Below are 20,746 nucleotides of genomic sequence, written 5' to 3'. Positions count from 1 at the left end.
GCTTGCCGCTTGGCCCTCACTCTTATTTCCTACTTGACGCAAACCTCAGGGGTGTCCCCCTGTGATGACATCATGCTGCCCGGATATTTAAAGCCTACAATGTTTGCTAGCTTTGAGTTAGCAAGGGGTTTCTTACGGATGGGATTCGCTCTCCATACCCAGCTACTCTGCCTCTCCAATCTTCCATTGGACTCTTAACACTAACGGGGTACCCGCTCCTCGGGGTCCTCACTTGCTTTTCAGCTCGCTATCAGGAAACCGGTACTCGCTCCTCGAAGGCCCATGTTCCCTGACTCGCTGCCTGCTTCTACCTTCTCTTCTGCCTGGAAAAATTTGCTATCTTCAGCACCAGTGAGTATTACATTCTTCACCTCAGAGCTGTTCCCTGGAACCAGGTACTGGCTCCTCGAGGGCCTGCCTCTGTTCCAGCCCTAGTGCTATCTCCTACATGGAACCGCTGTGTGAGTACATTACCTTCAAGCCTCTCACCTTTCAGGGATCAGGTACTCACTCCTCGAGGGCCTGCTCTCCCTATCCTGGGGTTCTCCATACTGGGGCTTTGTGCATATTCCACTGTACTCATTATTCTCAGTTCTTTCCACTACAGCACTGCTACCGGAGGAATCGCTGTTCCAGCGCCTGAGAGATACTAGCCCAGCCGAGCTACGTCTGCTGCTCTCTACTGCCACCTCTGGTGGCTTCATCTCATTGTCTAATAAAAGATCAGTCTCTGTGTTTGTGTGTCCTAAGCTGAGCCTGACCTGTGGACCCTCAAGGGATTTCCCCCCGTGGGCGTGGTCAGCTGCCACAGTGTCCAAGTGTCTACCCAAACCTTACTAATTATAACACTAGCATTGTCAATCCATGAGTCAAAGGCTCATGAAAAATTACTGTCCTCTGTGGTTTCTTCTACTTAGTATCACTGCAACACTATTGGTATTTAAAAAAATATAGGTATAATATAATGGCTTGTTGTAAAAAAGAAATATCTGGCCTCACACTTTACATGCACACTTCACATACACACTTTTCACCCACAGTATACATGCACAACATGCATGCACAATAACAAGCGGCAAAATCGGCCTGAAATAGGAAGATATGGACACGGTCCATTGTAATTCTGGGAGCTCAAAACATTTGAGCATTAAGGACACACAATTTTTTCCTCGTGATTCCTTTTTAACACAGCACCTTATTTTAATACTAGCAACTGTACCCGTTCTAAGCCCGGGCAGCGAGCCTTTTTATTGGCACATATGCTCTTGTATGGAAGCGTTAGCTGAAAAGCAAAAACAAAATTGTTTTCACCCAGAGCAAGGGACGTGGAGGCATATTTGCTAAACCCAGGGCTAGCAAGCTTTATTTACCAAGCTGTCTCTCACACTGCCCCACACCCCCTCTCCTCTCTCACACACACATTCTCGCTTACTGGCATCACCCTCCCCTCATATAGGCTCCCTGTCTCTGAAATCCATACTCAAGCATCCCCCCACCCACCCTCTCTCACCTCCCATACTCTCTCTCACATCCTCCCCACCCCCCTCTTACCAACCATGCTCTCTGTCATCCCCCCCCCCTCAACAGGCATTCTCTCTCACCGGCATCCCCCCCATGCTCTCTCTCACACCCTCCTTCTCTCTCTCACCCTCCCCTCCCTGACACAAATTCACTCTCACCGGCATGCTAACTCGAGTTAGTGCGCACTAACGGGAGTTAGTGCGCACTAACTGGGAGTTAGTGCGCACTAACTGAAAATGATACAATTTGACACTTTTCAGGTCAGTTAAGGTCAGTTTAGGAATGAATATGTATTCCTATTGGCTGCCCTCTTATTTATTCATGTTACCAAGTTTCCTACTGACAGTATATGGGGGATGGGAAATGGAAACAGTTGGTAGCTTGACAAAACAAGTAATGTGATCAGTCAATGTGACTAGAACTTGTGCCCTAACCCTGATACCAGGGGTATTGTGATCTTCCTGCACACAGTGCCCTATCCCTAATACCAGGGGTGTTGTGATCTTCCTGCACACAGTGCCCTATTCCTGATACTGGGGGTGTTGTGATCTTCCTGCACACAGTGCCCTATTCCTGATACCGGGGGTGTTGTGATCTTCTTGCACACATCCCGATATCAGGGATAGGGCACTGCATGCAGGAAGATCACAACACTCCTGGTATTAATAGGGATAGGGCACTGCATGCAGGAAGATCACAACACTCCTGGTATTAATAGGGATAGGGCACTGCATGCAGGAAGATCACAACACCCCTGGTATCAGGGATAGGGCACTGTGTGCAGGAAGATCACAATACCCCGGAGGAGTGAGGGTCAGGCAGCTCCCCCCTGTCTGTGAAGCCAGCCTCTCACTAGTAATGCAGGGAGGGAGCTGTCTCAGACTTCACCATCCTCCCCCCCCCCTCACCCACACACCATTCACTAGCTGGGACATGGGGGAAGTCAGGAGTGAGGGTCAGGCAGCTCCCCCCTGTCTGTGAAGCCAGCCTCTCACTAGTAATGCAGGGAGGGAGCTGTCTCAGACTTCACCATCCTCCCCCCCCTCACCCACACACCATTCACTAGCTGGGACATGGGGGAAGTCAGGAGTGAGGGTCAGGCAGCTCCCCCCTGTCTGTGAAGCCAGCCTCTCACTAGTAATGCAGGGAGGGAGCTGTCTCAGACTTCACCATCCTCCCCCCCCCCTCACCCACACACCATTCACTAGCTGGGACATGGGGGAAGTCAGGAGTGAGGGTCAGGCAGCTCCCCCCTGTCTGTGAAGCCAGCCTCTCACTAGTAATGCAGGGAGGGAGCTGTCTCAGACTTCACCATCCTCCCCCCCCCCTCACCCACACACCATTCACTAGCTGGGACATGGGGGAAGTCAGGAGTGAGGGTCAGGCAGCTCCCCCCTGTCTGTGAAGCCAGCCTCTCACTAGTAATGCAGGGAGGGAGCTGTCTCAGACTTCACCATCCTCCCCCCCCCCCCCCTCACCCACACACCATTCACTAGCTGGGACATGGGGGAAGTCAGGAGTGAGGGTCAGGCAGCTCCCCCCTGTCTGTGAAGCCAGCCTCTCACTAGTAATGCAGGGAGGGAGCTGTCTCAGACTTCACCATCCTCCCCCCCCCCTCACCCACACAGCATTCACTAGCTGGGACATGGGGGAAGTCAGGAGTGAGGGTCAGGCAGCTCCCCCCTGTCTGTGAAGCCAGCCTCTCACTAGTAATGCAGGGAGGGAGCTGTCTCAGACTGGTATCAGGGTTAGGGCACTGTGTGCAGGAAGATCACAACACTCCTGGTATTAATAGGGATAGGGCACTGTAAGAGATGACTGTAGTAGATTGAATAAAGATCTGATGTTTCTGCTCTCCTCACACCAAACAAAAACAACACACAAGCAGAGAAGCCCTTCTTACAAAGCTGAGCTAGTGAGTTAAGTAGGAGGAAAAGTAAACATACTGGTGCCAGTGTGGCTACTTAAAAAATACACTTACCAACAATCAATTACATATATTTGAACTGTGTACAGTTCCAGCCAGGACCACCTTTCTAAAATGCACAGTGATTGGCAAATTCAACATGCACTAGCATTTCAGGTGCCTGCTAACAAAAATAATAAACAAACAAGTTCTAGTCACGTGAGTGCTGATCATTACATTACTTTTTTTGTCAAGCTTCCAACTGTTTCCATTTCACATCCCCCCAACCATATTGGTAACATCAATAGATAAGAGCACAGCCAGCCAATAGGAATACATACATACATATTCATTCCTAAGTGACCTTTACTGACCTGGGAAGTGTGAACACTTTGTTTCATTTTCTGTTGGTGTTCGTTAGTTTCCAGTTCCATTTCCCATCCCCCCAACCATCACCTCAGTGATAACCTTGGTAATATCAATAGATAAGAGGGCAGCCAGCCAATAGGAACACATATTCATTCCTAACTGACCTTCAGTGACCTGGAAAGTGTTTATTTGTATCATTTTCAGTTAGTGCGCACTAAATCGAGTTAGTGCGCACTAACGGGGAGTTAGTGCGCACTAACTCGAGTTAGTGCGCACTAACACGATTTAACGATTTTTAACGATAAATCGTTAGAATTTCTATTGTATCGTGTTCTATAACGATTTAAGACGATATAAACATTATCGGACGATAATTTTAATCGTTGAAAAACGATTCACATCCCTACCTTCCATTTTCACCTTCAGCAGAAAATAGCAGCGGAGACCCCGGCATGCCACGAACGGATTGCGTCCCTTGGCACACGCTCCGTTTGCGGCAAAGATGAAGGCCCAGGCGTGCCGATCGTGGCACACAGGGGCCTTCCCTTTTCACCACGAATGGCACGCCGGCCCTTCATCTTCGCTGCGAACAGAGCATGTGCCGCGGGACATGCTCTGTTCATGGCATGTCAGGGTCTCGTCTGCTATTTTCTGCCTGTCCTGCGATGGCCACTGTCTTTCCGGTTTTGAATAGTCTTCCGGCAAGGGAGGAAATCGGCGAGGTGCAGGAGGAAATCTGTGGGAGGGAGGAATTCTGCACAAATTCTGCATTCCGCAGTTGTGCAGAATTCCCCCAGGAATACCTCTTGTAGCTGGTGTTGTGACATGGCTGCTGTACAGCGTGTTTCAGCCTCCAAGGTGGCCAGAGAGCCACCTGTGCCATCTATCGGCGGCTGGGGAATATGCGCGAGCACTGACGGACACACTACCAAGCCCTATATATGATAGCGCCATCTATCGATGGGCTGGGGAACATGCGCGAGCACTGACAGACACATTACCAAGCCTGATATATTATGGATTGCATTGGGTGCCCATGGGATGCGGCTGTGCACGTGTTAGGAAACTGGGCACTCAGTACGATCACCTATTTTAATGTGCATCTTATTGCATTGGCTCCTCAGTGAGTTGATCAGATTTGCTGATGATGCAAAATTATTCAAAGTTGTTAAATCTCAAGAAGATTGTGAGAAAATGTGAGAGGACCTTGCAAGACTGAGAGACTGAGCATCCATATGCAAGGTAACATTTAGGGGTAGATTTTAAAAGGTTGCGTGCAGGCGCACATGTACACCCGATTTTAAAGCTTGCGCGTGCAGGCGGGCGCAAGTTATAAAATCAAGAGTCGGCGCATGCAAGGGGGTGCACAATTGTGCAATTTGCATGTGCCGAGCCACGCAGCCTTCCCCCGTTCCCTCCCCCTAACTGACCTTCCCAGCCCTTCCCCTAATCTTTCCCCCCCTAGCCCTACTCTAGTCACCCCCAAAATTTGTGTTTTACCTTTTGCGCCTGGCTCTGGGCAGGCGCAAGTTGCACGCACAAGCCGACTGCTAGCACGCGATCCCCAGCACAGTGGCAAATATGGCCGCTGTGCTAGGAGCCTGACCCCACCCCCATGCCCCACCCCCTCCCCGCCCCTCCCCACCCCTTTTTGCAAGCCCCGGGAATTACACACGTCCCAGGTCTTTATGTGCGCCGCCGGGTCTTTTTAAAATAGGCCCGGTGTGTAACCTTTTTAAAATCTGGACCTTAATGTGGACAAGTGCAAAGTAGTGCATGTAGGAAAGAGCAACCCAAATTATAGCTACACAATGCAAGTTTCCACATTGGGAGTCCCCCCACCCAGGAAAGGGACCTAGTCATCATCATGGATGATATGATGAAATCCTCTGCAATGGCCATGAAAGTAAATATAATGCTAGGAATTATTTTGGAAAGGAATTGAGAATAAAACAGAGAATATCATAATGCCTCTGTATTGTTCCATATTAAGACCAAACCTTGAGTATTGTATACAGTTCTGGTCACCGCATCTCAAAAGAGATATATAGTGGAATTAGAAAAGATGCATAGAAGAACAAACAAAATGATAAAAGGGATGGAAGGATTCCTTTATGAGGAAAGGCTGAAGAGGTTAGGGCTCTTCAGCTTAGAGAGGAGATGGCTGAAGGGAGATATGACAGAGGTCTATAAAATAATGAGTAGTGGAATGGGTAAATGCAAATTGGTTGTTTACTCTTTCAATAAGTACAAAGACTAGGCAACATTTGATGAAGTTACAAGGTGATAAATAGGAGAAAATATTTTTTACCTAATGCATATTTAAAGTCTGGAAATCATTGCCAGAAGATGTGATGAAAGATATCAATGTAGCTGTCCATTATTAGGGTGGACTTGGGGAAATCCACTGTTTATCCCTTTTGGGATCCAATCAGGTACTTGTGACCTGAATTGGCCACTGTTGGAAACAGGATACTAGGGTCTAATCCAGTATGGTAAATCTTTCATTATTAATTCGTAGTGGAACACACGAGTTGGTCTGCAATGTAACAGTGGTGGAAGCCACTTGGCAACAGTGATCATAATGCTATCAAATTTGTCTTACTAATTGGAGGGAGGGCATTGAGTAAATCTATTGATCTAGCATTTAATATTCAAAAGGGGGACTGCTAAAATGAGAAAAATGGAAAAAAAAATCATAAAAGATGTAACTAGAAAGGTTAAGAGTTTAAATCAGGCATGGACATTGTTTAAAAATGTTTCCTTGGTAGCCCAGACCAGATTAATTTCATGCATTAGAAAAGATGGAAGGAAGGCCAAATGACTGTTGGCATGGTTATAAGTGGCGGTGAAAGAAGCTATTTTAACCAAAAACGTTCATAGATTATTGATCCATATGAAGGAAGGTGAATGCATGAGGAGAATCATATTCCTGGCTGCCCATGTTATCACTATTTTCTTTTAATTGCCAAGCTTTAATGCAAACTCCTTTGATTGAAATACAATGAAATTCCATTTGGATTTTATCCAGTGCTACTCTCTGGTTAGCTAGTCCTGATATAAAAATGGCATCCAGCTATCCTATTCCCTCAGATGTCATGAATATTAGCTCTGTCAAGCCCCCATTTGTGACTTACTTCCATTTTATTTAATATATATTCTGCCTTTCAGACACTTCAAAGCAGATTACATTCAGATACTGTACCTGTTTTCCTGTCCCCAAAGGGCTCACAATCTAATAGAGTCATTTGTCAAATTGCGTTAGGGCCATATTGCGGGCATCAGGGCCCTAATGCCCTCAATAACGCTATAACACATGTGATAAATACGTATCGTGATATGCATATGCAAATTTTGTCATGGGTGAGAACTTTGGGCAGATTAAATGAAAATGAAGGGTACTTAATGTTACATGCCTTAAGGTAACATATGCTATTGTGCAGGTTAACATCAGAAATAAATACACCTATTTTCCTGGCATTATGCCTGCGATAGCTGAACCTTAATGTAAAATGTGCTGATTAAAATGATTTTATGATAGTTTCTTATCAATAGCCTTTTATTTTGTAACTCTGTTAAAACTTATAAACACTGTTCCCTCTAAGCTGCGTGCGTGCACAGCCACACACAACTTTTCGTGCGGATGCACAGAGATTTTATCCCACCTGTTAGTGCTCCTGGTAGTTGTAGGTAGATCCTTGGGCCGGTGGCAGATGATCACGCCCCCGGGTTAAGATCCCGAGAGGGACCGGTCAGGCTCAGAGTATGGAGACAGACACACACTAATTATTTTATTAAACAGTATATTGAACCACCAGAGGTGGCAGTAGTGAGCTGGAAGTGCCCGGCTGGGCTGTAGTCCCTCAGATACTGGAACAGTGATCCTGGATAACTGAGCTGTAGAGAAACTGAATATAGTGAGTAGGCAGGGTATGCAGGGTATGCAGAGTTCAGGCTGCTGGGAAACATGGCAGATTGCAGCGTCTAGCCAGTCCGGGGACACCGGAGGGGAATGACATGATGACGCTGCGGCAGCCAAACTTCAAACAGGCAAAGAGGGAGTCACCAAAGAGGTAAAGTGGGCATAGTGGAGACATCGGGCAGCAATGGTCGCAACACCACCTGCGCAGAAAGATTAGCAGGGCCAGGGTGCTGAAGAAAACAAGATAACCCCAAACCTCCAGGTGTTCCTTCTCTTTTCTGCCTGTGTGCCCCAGAAGGAAAATATTGCCAGAGCCACAAAGGTAGGGAGGAGGAAGAGCATCAGCCTTTGTGCAGAAGAGGAGCAACGTCAATGGCAAAGCCACTACATAGAAAAATAGAAATGACGGCAGAAGAAGACCAAACGGCCCATCCAGTCTGCCCAGCAAGCTTCACACTTTTTTTTTCTCATACTTATCTGTTACTTTTGGCTCTTAGTAACCCTTTGGTTCAATTTCCCTTCCACCCCCACCATTAATGCAAAGAGCAGTGTTGGAGTTGCATCTAAGTGAAATATCTAGCTTAATTAGTTAGGGGTAGTAACCGCTGCAATAAGCAAGCTACACCTATGCTTATTTGTTTACCCAGACTATGTGATTCAGTCCTTGTTGGTTGTTGTCTGTATATAGATCCACTTTTCTTCATTTCCCCTGCCGTTGAAACAGAGAGCTATGCTGGATATGCACGAAGTATCAGACTTTCTCCCCTGCCGTTGAAGCAGAGAGCTATGCTGGATATGCACGAGTATCAGACTTTCTCCCCTGCCGTTGAAGCAGAGAGCTATGCTGGATATGCACGAAGTATCAGACTTTCTCCCCTGCCATTGAAGCAGAGAGCTATGCTGGATATGCACGAGTATCAGACTTTCTCCCCTGCCATTGAAGCAGAGAGCTATGCTGGTTATACATTGAAAGTGAAGTATCAGGCTTATTTGGTTTGGGATAGTAACCGCCGTAACAAGCAAGCTACTCCCCGCTTTTTGTGAATGCAAATCTTTTTCCACATTTCCTCTTGCCGTTGAAGCTTGGAGCAATGTTGGAGTCGCATTAACCTTGTGTAGGTTTATTGAATAAGGGTATTATCTCCAGGTAGTAGCCATCATTCCCGCGAGCCACCCCCTCTTCGTTCACGTCCTCTAGACTTTATGGATCGACAGTGTTTATCCCACGCCCCTTTGAAGTCCTTCACAGTTCTGGTTTTCATCACTTCCTCCGGAAGGGCATTCCAGGCATCCTCCACCCTCTCCATGAAGAAATACTTCCTGACATTAGTTCTGAGTCTTCCTCCCTGGAGCTTCAAATCATGACCCCTGGTTCTGCTGATTTTTTTCTGACGGAAAAGGTATGTCGTTGTCTTTGGATCATTAAAACCTTTCAAGTATCTGAAAGTCTATATCATATCACCTCTGCTCCTCCTTTCCTCCAGGGTGTACATATTTAGATTCTTCAATCTCTCCTCATAAGTCATTCAATGAAGACCTTCCACCTTTTTGGTCGCCCTTCTCTGGACCACCTCCATCTTGTCTCTGAACACAGTACTCCAGGTGAGGCCTTACCAAGGACCTGCACAGGGGATAATCACTTCCCTTTTCTTACTCGACATTCCTCTCTCTATGCAGCCCAGCATTCTTCTGGCTTTAGCTATCGCCTTGTCACATTGTTTCACTGACTTCAGATCATTAGACACTATCACCCCAAGGTCTCTCTCTTGCCCCATGCATATCAGCCCTTCTCCCCCCATCGAATACAGTTCATTCGGATTTCCATACCCCATATGCATGACTCTGCACTTCTTGGCATTGAATCTCAGCTGCCATATCTTTGACCACTCTTCCAGCTTCCTTAGATCCCATCTCATTCTTTCCACTCCTTCTGGCATGTCCACTCTATTGCAGATCTTAGGGTCATCTGCAAAAAGACAAACCTTACCTTCTATCCCTTCCGCAATGTCACTCACAAAGATATTGAATAGGACCGGTCCCAACACCGGCCCCTGTGGCACTCCGTTCAACACCACTCTCTCTTCAGAGTAAGCTCCTTTTACCATCACACATTATCTTCTGTCCGTCAACCAGTTTGCAATCCAGGCCACCACCTTTGCTGTCACTCCTAAGCTTCTTATTTTATTCACCAGTCTCCTGTGCGGGACCATATCAAAAGCCTTGCTGAAGTCCAAGTAGACGACATCGAGTGATCTTCCTTGATCCATTTCCTTGGTTACCCAGTCAAAAAAGTCAATCAGATTTGTCTGACAGGATCTTCCCCTGGTGAATCCATGCTGCCTCTGGTCCAGCAATTCTTCTGACTGTAGATAGTTCACTATTCCTTCTTTTAACAGCGACTCCATTACTTTTCTCACCACCGAGGTGAGGCTAACCAGTCTGTAGTTTTCAGCCATCCTGCAGTGACTTGCAAAGAGAAGGCCCAGAGGCAAGAGGAATACTGAGGCCTTGTAAAGTGTGTACGTGTATGAGAGTGAGTTAAGAGATTGTGTGTGTGTGTGTGAATGAGACTTGATAGACTGTGTGTAGGAATGAGATCCTGCATGTTCAGAAAGACAGCTTTTAAGAGCCACTGGGTGTGTGAGAGAGACATAATGTATGTGAGAGCATGTGTGTTCGTGTGAAAGAGTGTGTGAGAATGAGAGCATGTGCATTTGCGATAGCATGTGAGAGTGAGAGCCTGTGTGAGATAGAGAGAGAGAAAGCAAAAGAAAGTGAGAGCCATGTGTGTGAATGTGAGACAGCATGTGAGAGTGACAGCTCATGTATGTGTGTGTATGTGTGTGTGTGTGTGTGAGAGAGAGAGAGAAAGAGAGAGACGATGTGTGATAATGAGAGCCCGAGTATGTGTTTGAAGGAGGAAGAGGACAAGTGGAGAGTGAAGAAACAGAAAAAATCAGACCCTGTAAAAGGGAATTAGGAATAGACCAAGAAAGGGAACGTGGAAAAAAAAAAGCCTGGGACCAACTGATTAGAAATCTAAAATCAGACAGCAACGGTAAAAAATATATATTTTTTAATTTTTAGTGATTGGCATATGTTATGTTTGGGAATGTGCATTAGATATGTGTATGTTGTTCTTTTGGGCTTTCTATTTTATTTTTATCTGCGTATTTCTATTTCTAATTGGTAGCCCCTTATTAGAACATAATAACATAAAATATGCCATACTGGGTCAGAACAAAGGTCCATCAAGCCCAGTATCCTGTCTCCAATAGTTGCCAATCCAAGTCACAAGTATCTGGAAAGTAACCAAACATTAAATAGATCCTATGCTATGAGAGGCTATTCCCTATTGATTAATAGAAGATTATAGACTTCTCCAGGAATGTATCAAAAACTTTGTTTAACCCAGCTGCACAAACTGCCTTAACCACATCCTCTGGCAATGAATTCCAGAGCTTAATTTGCTTAATTGTGCATTGAGTGAAACATAATTTTCTCTGATTTGTTTTAAATGTGCTACTTGCTAACTTCATGGAATGCCCCCTAATCCTTATATTATCCGAAAGAGTAAATAACTATTTCACAAGTAACCATTCAAGTCCTTTTATGATTTTGTAGACCTCTATCATATTCCCCACTCAGCTGTCTCTTCTCCAAGCTGAATAGCTTTAACCTATTTAGCCTTTCTTCATAGGGGAGCCGTTCTATGCCATTTATCATTTTGGTCATTCTTCTATGTACTTTCTCCAGTGCAACTATATCTTTTTAGAGTTACGGTGACCAGAATTGCACACAGTATTCAAGGTGTGGTCTAACCATTGAGCGATACAGGGGACTTATGACAACCTCCGTTTTATTTACCATTCTGTTCCTAATAATCCCTAACATTCTATTTGCTTTTTTGACCACCACAGCTTACTGAGCCAACAATTTCAATATAATATCATCTATGATGCCCAGATCATTTTCCTGGGTGGTAATTCCTAAAATGGAACCTAACATCATGTAACTACAGCATGGGTTATTTTTCCCTACATGCAATTTTCCACAATAAATTTCATCAGCCATTTGGTCACCCAATCTTCCAGTCTCACAAGGTCCTCCTGCAATTTATCACAATCCACTTGTGATTTAATTATTCTGAATAATTTTGCATCATCTGCAAATTTGATCTCTTCACTCATCATTCATCTTTTCAGATCATTTATAAATATATAAAAAAAACACTAGTCCAAGTACAGATCCCTGAAGCACTCCTCTGTTTACCTTTTTGCACTGAGAAAACAGACCATTTATTTCCTGTCTTTTAAACAGTTTGAAATCCACAAAAGAACAATTCCTCCTATCCCATGACTTTTTAGTTTTCTTAGAAGCCTCTCATGAGGGACTTTATCAAATGCCTTCTGAAAATCCAAATATACCTTATCTGCAAGTTCACCTTTATCCACATGCCTATTCACCCTTTCAAAAAAATGTAACAGATTTGTGAGGCATGACTTCCCTTGGGTAAATCCATGCTGGCTGTGGCTCATTAAATCATGTTTATCTGTATGTTCTGAATCCCATTAAATTATGTCTATCTATATATTCAGTATTAGGTAAGGGTCTGCATATGTTACTGAGGTTCAGTATTTCTGCTGGCATATAGTTTTTCTGTAGGTCTTTGTAGCAGTTCAGCTAGTTCTGTTAACCCCAAAAGGTGGTGTATTAGTGTTCTAGAGCATGGTATACTATTTGCAGTTCAACCATGTATAGATAAGGCTGCTGCTGTTTAAGTCCTGAGATAGTGCTGATATTGTATGGTATGTAAAGGTTGTAGTTGTCTTTTTTATTGTTTGTTTCTTTTGCTAGGGTTTGTGTTCTCAAAGTGTTTGGCAGTGAAGAGTTTGCAGTTACTGAGATGAGTGTGTATGTGGAAGAGAAGGAGAACTGAGTGAGTGTGTATGTGCATGAGAATCTGGGCAGTGAATGAGAGGCATGAGAGTGAGTGTGTGTGTGTGTTTGTGTGTGTGTGTGTGTGTGAGTGAGGATCAGCATGTATGCATGAGAAAGAGTATGAGACAATATGCCAGTGTGTTAGTGTGTGTGTATGTGTGTATGTGAGAAAGTTTGTGTGCATGCTACTACCAATGTTTCCTCTAAGGACTGGCTTGTTGTAGACATAAAATTAATAGGCTTTATGCATCAATGAAAATAGTGCTTATAGGTAATCAAACCAAAAATATTTGCTCACAAGCAAAATGTTTTCCACACAACAACCCAATCCTTAGATGGAACATTGCTTATAAATGTATTTATTTAGTTTATTTTAAAATAATTGTTCACAGTCTCCAAAGTTTGGGGTGGGTTACAATTAATCACATTCACAATAAAATCAAATGGAATACAGACAAAAACAAAACAAAACAGACAAAAGTACTAATAAGGCACTGAAGAAATATGCAAAAGCCTTTAAAGGTTTTGCTAAATAATAAACCATGTCTCTCCTTCCCCCTCCCAAACCCCCCCCCCACCCCCACACATACACAAAGAACTCCACATTTTGAAGGTTTATTGAACTGCTGGGTTGACCTTTTTTTTTTTTTTTTAAAGAAAGTCCAGAGTGTTTTCAAAAATCCACTTCAGATATTCAAGTATTCTGAAGCAAAATTGAAAATCTCTTTTAGATATTTTAGACATTTTGAAGCAAATTTTTCAAATCTACTTCAAAATTCCCTGAATTGCTCTGAATTTCTCTTAAATCTACCAGGTAAATTCTGACAAATTTTCCCAGGCCAATGTGGGAAAAAGTCTTAAATTTCAGTCACACGTGAACAAGGGTATCTATCTGGTTTGAGTTTCTATATGAATTGTACACATGGTTATACAAAGTAACACTTTCCTAAGCTTATATCATTGATGCTATGATTTAAATTTGTTAGCCACTTTCAACTGAAAAAAACTAATTGCTTGCAGAATTTTATATTGATTTATAAGATAATGCGGCTCAATATGCAATGTAAAGTAATTTAAAGTAATTATATAATTAAAAACTATAAAATGAATGTTTTATAACTTACTAGATCAATTATCTACATGACAAAATCCACACTCAATACCGTTGCCAGAACACAACAATAAAAAGTAACATGAGGAAATACAATTATTTTATGGTTCAAATATTTGAATATACTTGGAAAAAATTAAATCATTAGGCAATTCCTAGCATAGCTGGGCTATCCACTTGAACTACAAAGTTATTGCCAAGGAGAATAACATTGGCAGCCATAACTGTCCAGCATTCCTCTCACATTCATGTCCTCCTTCACAAGGCTTAAAACAGCACACCAGGCTGGAGAACATTTACAAACACATAACTGTTGTGCATCCCGGCCGCGTTAGTGCCGCAGTCGGCCCTACTCACCTCGCGCTACCCTCTACCAGCTCCAGCCTTGCCGCTGCCACCAGCTCCCGATGTCCCTGACGCTCTCCCCAGGCATCCTCGGTCTCTTCCACACTACAGGCCTCTCAGGGGAGCTCCCTTAGGGGCTCCACGTCTTCCATCTCCTCGGACTCACCAATAGGCACACACATGGCTGACGTCTCCACTTTTAAAGGGCCAAGCTTGGGAAACCCGACTCGGACGCATCCTGATGACATCACACAGCCCTAGTAAAAAAGGCGAAGCTCTGTCCCCAGAACCTTGCCTTGGCAATTGGGTCGATAGCTCTGTGTAATAGTTTGCCTGTTCCTTGTATCTGATCCTGCGTTCCAGGGTCTCCTTGTTCCAGCGTCTCTGTGTTCCAGTGTTCCCATGGTCCTCCATGTCTTCCAGCATCTGTCTTGTTCCTGCTCCTCGTTCTTTGGTAGTACCCTTCAGACTGATTCTTGGTACTGAACCCTGATTGCATGACTATGACTGACCGTTGCCTGGACCTGACCTTTGCCTGTCTTCTGACCATGTTGACCGCTGCCTGGAACTGACCTCTGCCTGCCTGACCACATTGACCGCCACCTGGAAATGACCCTCGCTTGCCTTGACTATGATCAGACTGGCCTTGGATTTGACCCTTGCTTTGGCTGACCACTTCTGGATGGATACCCTGACTTTGATCCTTGCACGTCACTCGGACACCCTCTTCTTGCCTTCTGTGATCCACCAGACTGACTTGCTTGGACTCTACTCACGGCCTTCCTTCGACCAGACCCACAGGCACTGCCTGTTCCACCAGGAGAGCCTTCCTGAACTGTTACCTCCCTGAGGCCTCCTGAGTCTCCATTTCAGGTGTAGTCCATCCTTTCTGCATCAGCCATGCACACCTCTCTGCTACATCTCTGGGAGACCCAATGAGGCCCACCTAAGTCCAGGCGGTCCGGGTACCCAAGGATTCAACCTGCGGAAACCCCGGACTGTTATTGGGGAAGCTCCAGCTAGCCTTTGTATCCTCATGAGCTCCGCCTTCTGGTGGCAGGTGCTCTCTGGGTCCAATCCTGCACCAGGCCAAGGATCCACCTCCAGCGCAACAGGTTGCCAAGGCCATGGACTCAGCGGAGTCTCCGGCCTTGCAGGCCATCCCCGGTCTGGTCACTCGTGTCCCAGAACAACAACGTATCATGGAAGCATTGGGCCTCCTCCGTGGAAAAGATGCATTCTCAATTGGAGGAATCAGCCATGGCCAACCAAGGAGCTCTTGCCCATACCTTGTCCTTACGGGTACCGCTGGCCCTCCCAACTCCACCCCGTTTCAATGGGGATCCTCATTTCTGTTGAGATTTTATTAATCAATGCTACATGCAGTTCTCACTGCAACCTTCGCTGTTTCCAGATGAAGTGTCAAAGATCACGTTCATCCTCTCGCATCTTGAGGGGAAGGCCCTGGCATGGGCTTCCCCACTCTGGGATTGCTTTGACACAATTCTACACCAGCTCCCTCAGTTTATCTCCATCTTCCAATGCACCTTCGAGGACCCAGGCCGACAGGCGGTTGCTGGCCACCATCTACTCCACCTCCATCAAGGTTCACACCTGCCAGCCGAATATACAGTGGAGTTTCAAACTCTGGCAAAAGAGATGGGATGGCAGGAGGACTGCCTGCAGGCACTCTACCTCGAGGGACTGTCTCCTGTCCTTAAATATGAGCTGGCCACATGGGAGTTCCCTGCATCTCTGGAACACCTAATTTCTCTGGTCGGAAAGATCAACAACTGTCTTCAGCAACGGCATCAGGAGGTAAGGGCTCTTCGACCTCCTGCACTATGGCCATCCTGTTCTGAAATCCCCCGGTTGAAGGCCTTACCAGCAGCCCCTCAACCTCCTGAGGAACTAATGCAGATCAACCGTGGCTGCCTGACTCATGAAGAATGTCTCCAATGAAGAAAATCTGGCCTCTGCCTGTATTGCGGTGGCTCCAGCCATTTTTCCAGACTTGTCCAGTGCATCTGGGAAACTCCAAAGCCTGAGCCCGGCGGGAGTCCTGAGCTTGGTTGCTACAGTTTCTGGCCCTCAACTGTTGCTGCCGGTCTCCCTCCTCAGGGAGTCACATTCGTTTGACTCCATCACCCTCGTGGACACTGGGGCGAGTGGAAATTTCATTTTAGAAGACATTGTCACACTCCTTCAGATACCAGTTCAACCATTGGATGTGCCACTATGTACTGCCTCAATTCAGGGGGAACCTCTCCCTGATCGTATCACGCACCAAACCCTGGCCATCAGCCTCACCGTTGGGACTCTCCATGACAAGGAGATCTCCCTCCTGATCCTGAAACAATCAACACACCCCATAGTCCTTGGACTTCCTTAGCTCCAATTACATGCCCCCCACTTCGACTGTCCATCCCTGCAACTCACCCAGTGGGGCCCTCGATGCCAGACTCAGTGTATACAGCAAGTGTCTCCATCTATATCAGTCTTAAGTTCTTTAACCCTTCCCAGGTTACCTGCTCCATACCTGGAATTTAAAGATGTGTTTTCCAAACAAAACGCCGATATCCTGCCTCCGCTTCAGATGTTCAACTGCCCCATAGAACTCCTACCTGGTGCCATGCCTCCCAAGGGCAGAACATACCCTCTTTCACTCCCAGAGACTCAAGCGATGTCAGCATACATCAAAGAAAATTTAGCCAAAGAGTTCATAAGACCCTCTACCTCCATGGCCAGCACCGGGTTCTTCTTTGTAAAGAAAAAGGATGGCAGTCTAAGACCATGTATAGACTACAGAGGTCTGAATGCAGTAACCTATAAGGACTGGTAGCCACTGCCACTTATCAGTGAACTTTTCAATTGCCTGCAGGGTGCACAAATCTTTACTAAACTAGATCTATGTGGGGCATATAACCTAGTACGGTTTCAACCGGAAAACATCTGGAAGACCACCTTCAACACAAGAAATGGACACTACGAGTATGTAGTAATGCCCTTTGGGCTATGGAGTGCCCCTTCAGTCTTCCAGTAGCTAATGAATGAGATTTTCCAGGATCTTTTGTACTCATTCATCATAGTGTATCAGGACGATATACTAATCTTCTCCAAAGATCTAAAGCCTCCCCATTCCCACATTCAAACAGTCCTCCAGCATCTCAGAGACCATCATCTCTATGCTAAATTGGAGTGTCTTTTTGATCAACCCAGTCCCTATTCCTGGGCTATATCATCTCTAGCCACAGGTTCTCCATGGACCCCAGCAAACTCCAGGGTATTCGAGATTGGCCTCAACCAGTGGGTCTCCAAGCCCTACAAAGATTCCTTGGCTTTACAAATTACTATCAAAACTTCATTGCCAATTACTCATTGCTGGCCGCTCCACTCACCGCCATGACAAGGAAGGGATGTGATCCTCGAGTGTGGAGCCCCAAGGCCCAATCAGCATTCCATGCATTGAAAGAAGCTTTGTGCACTGGCCCATGTCTATATCACCTGGATCCAAACCATCCCTTCATAGTCGAAGTTGATGCATCCATTATTGGAGCAGGAGCGGTCTTGAGTCAATACTCCACCAAGGGAACCCTGGTTCCATGTTCCTTTTATTCACACAAGTTCTCTCCTATAGAACAAAATTATACCATAGGGGACCGTGAACTCCTAGCAGTTAAACTTGCCCTCCAGGAGTGGCATCCCTGTCTTGATGGGGTGCAACACAGGTTCACGATATATACCGATCCTAAAAACTTGAAGCACCTAAAGAGGACCAGTTACTCAACCCGAGACAAGCCCGCTGGGCTCTATTCTTTGCACGCTTCAACTTTGAGCTCCGCTGTTGCCCAGTGGTGAAAAATCTTCATGCAGATGCACTCTCTCGCTCCGTCGAGCCAGAAGACACACCCAAGACCCCTAGGCATATTATTGATCCAGTCTGCATATCAATTGCAGTTGCCATGATGGTACCTGCCGGGAATACAGTGGTCCACCACCGTCTCCATGAACGTGTACTTCTTTGGGCTCATGACTCCAAGCTGGCCGGGCATCCTGGCCAAGCCCGAACTCTCGAGATGCTCTGAAGGCACTATTGGTGGCCTGATACGACTAAGGACTCCCAAGATTATGTAGACTCCTGTCCGGTTTGAGCACAGCAAAAAACCCTGACTGGCCATCCACTGCCAGTTCCACTCAGTGTGCCCTAATCTGCAGCCCAATCCACAGCACAAAGCATTCGCCACCTCTGGGATCAAGTAAGGGAGCTACTCTGCCAAGCAGCTGAACGGGCCAAGCGTGTCACTGATGCCCATCATCGGGCTGCGCCCACGTTCCTACCTGGACAAAGAGTATGACTTAGCACCAAGCACCCTCCCAGACACCTGAATGCCAAATTGACTAGGCTGTACCCTCCATCCCAGAACCCCCATTCCACTCCCTAATACCAAGTAAAACCCAGCTGGAAGTGGGGTCCAAACTTACCTGCTCCCAGTGCTCCATCACTGCTTCTCAAAGAAGCAGACCTGGAAGCATAAACTATTCACAGTTTATGCTTCCAGGCCTGGGAGTTACTTCCAGGGAGGGAGGATCTGGGAAGGAAGCAAGATTAATCTATAATTCAAAATGGGAAGGTGTGACGAGGAGAGGCTAACCTCTGAAAGCAAGTTTTGTTTAATTTAGGAGGAGTTTTGTGGGGGTGCATGACTCAACAGGGCCATATATACTTTTTTTTTTTGGGGGGTGGAGAGAATCGGGTACAAAAGCCTGTGAATGAGTCTCTAAAAACTCCCTCAAAACACCTTAAAGGACCAGCCACAGATATCCAGCCCAGTCCTCCTTAAGAACCAGCAACACAAGGGATTCTGGGCCAGGGAGGATCCCTTTAGCCTGCAATAAGAAGGTAGGGCCCAAAAGGGTTGAGGAGACTCCTGGAGAAAGAAGGAAGCCTCAAGACAGTGAAACCCACTGAAACGAAAGTTATCTTGCTACATTGGTTTTGTGAAGTTGCATAGATTGGCAAAGAGTTTTGGCTGTTGAGTTCAACAATTAAAGAGATTTGTAAAAGATTTTGCCAAAATTCAGCCTGAAGTCTATTCTCTGCCTTCCCTCTGACTACTTAGTACCACAAGGCCTTTTAGCTATATTTTGTTTTTGTTTTGACAAAACAAAAGATATCTTTTGAAGATATCTTTTGAAGATATCCAGTTAAGTAATTAGTTAATCGGTCATACAAGGTCAGGTAACTAAAAACATCTACCCAATTATTTTCAAACATAGCTGGATAGGTTTATCTGGCTACATGTAGCCAGATAACTTTAGTTACAAATATTCAGTGGGATGTTTATCCCACTAAATATCTGTGACAAGTTATCCGGCTAACTAGTTTGCTGCACAGTTTATAAAATACAGCATAGTTCTGCTCTGACAGTACACATATATATATTTCAGTATGTGCAAATATCTGCAATGCAATGAAAGCCCTTACTTTCTGTACCTATTTTGTAAACATTTGTATGCATGTTTTATGTGTGAAAAAATAACATGGACGCATAAAAACCCTGATTTATATACAGACAAGAATATTTTAAAATATATGTATATACTGTTTTAAAAATACTTGTTTATATACTTGCAATCATCAGTTTTCTGATGCTTTCGTCAGTTCATGCAGTCTCCAGTTCACCTAAACTCTCTATTACTTCACCCTGAATTCCCCAATTTCACCCGGACCTCTTACCCAAAAATTCCAGTTAACAAACTTGGGGGGTCATTTTCTATTGCTTATCACATGCAATAGCTTGCCGGGGGCGGGGTCTGGGCGGAGTTGGGGAGGGTAGGGGAGGAGTCGGGGTGGCGAGGAGGTGGATGCTGCGATGTCTTCACTAGCGGTGATAAGGTAAGCACCGTTATCGTCGCCAGTAGTGCGCCCAATAGCACCACCTTTCACGATAGCACTATTAGGTGCGAAAGTCGGCAGCGATAACACCGCGGTATGCGATGGCTGACGGCTTTCTCAGGCCCACCCTCCCTTCGCCTCCCCGCCCCCCATTTTCGCTAGATTCACCATTCTGCATTAGAATGGTGAATCTAGGACCAAGTTTGATTTCTTGTGTACTAATCAATTAGCAGGTTGAAAATTGTATGAATGCTTGTTCATTTTTATATGTAAATATCATATAAAATAGTAATTTATGTACATACTTTACCTCTTGACCTGCTCTGGAATGCCACTAAACCACCCCTTTATGTGCCAGTAAATGTGCATGTAAAACTGAACATATCTACATAGCTTTTATGTTTTATATAGTATGCACATGATTACATGCTACTTACATACATGCTATGTTCTAACATATAATCTCTTTGAAAATGTGCTTATTGTGAAAGATTATAAATATCAAACAGTACTTGATTCTTGTGTGATATTTAAGTTTTGAAAGCATGGGGCAGATTTTAAAACCTGTGTGCGGGCACAGATTTGTTCGCACAACCCGGCGCGAACAAATCTACACAGAATTTTATATCATGTGTGCGCAGCCACGTGCATGTCATAAAATCCAGGGTTGGCGCATGGAAGGGGGTGCACAATTGTGCAAACTGCACACGCAGCCTGCCTCCATTCCCTTCGAGG

The 20,746-nt window shown here is 45.3% G+C and overlaps 1 protein-coding gene across 1 annotated transcript in view; it reads left to right on the top strand.

Annotated features, from left to right (window-relative positions):
- Positions 1 to 20,746, top strand: part of LRP1B (LDL receptor related protein 1B) — a 3,516,099-nt gene that overhangs the window by 3,347,106 nt on the left and 148,247 nt on the right.

This window comes from Rhinatrema bivittatum, chromosome 6 (assembly GCF_901001135.1).
Source record: "Rhinatrema bivittatum chromosome 6, aRhiBiv1.1, whole genome shotgun sequence".
Classification (NCBI taxonomy): domain Eukaryota; kingdom Metazoa; phylum Chordata; class Amphibia; order Gymnophiona; family Rhinatrematidae; genus Rhinatrema; species Rhinatrema bivittatum.
Note: the sequence above shows the minus strand (reverse complement) of the source record. Positions and strands in the feature narration are given on the sequence as shown.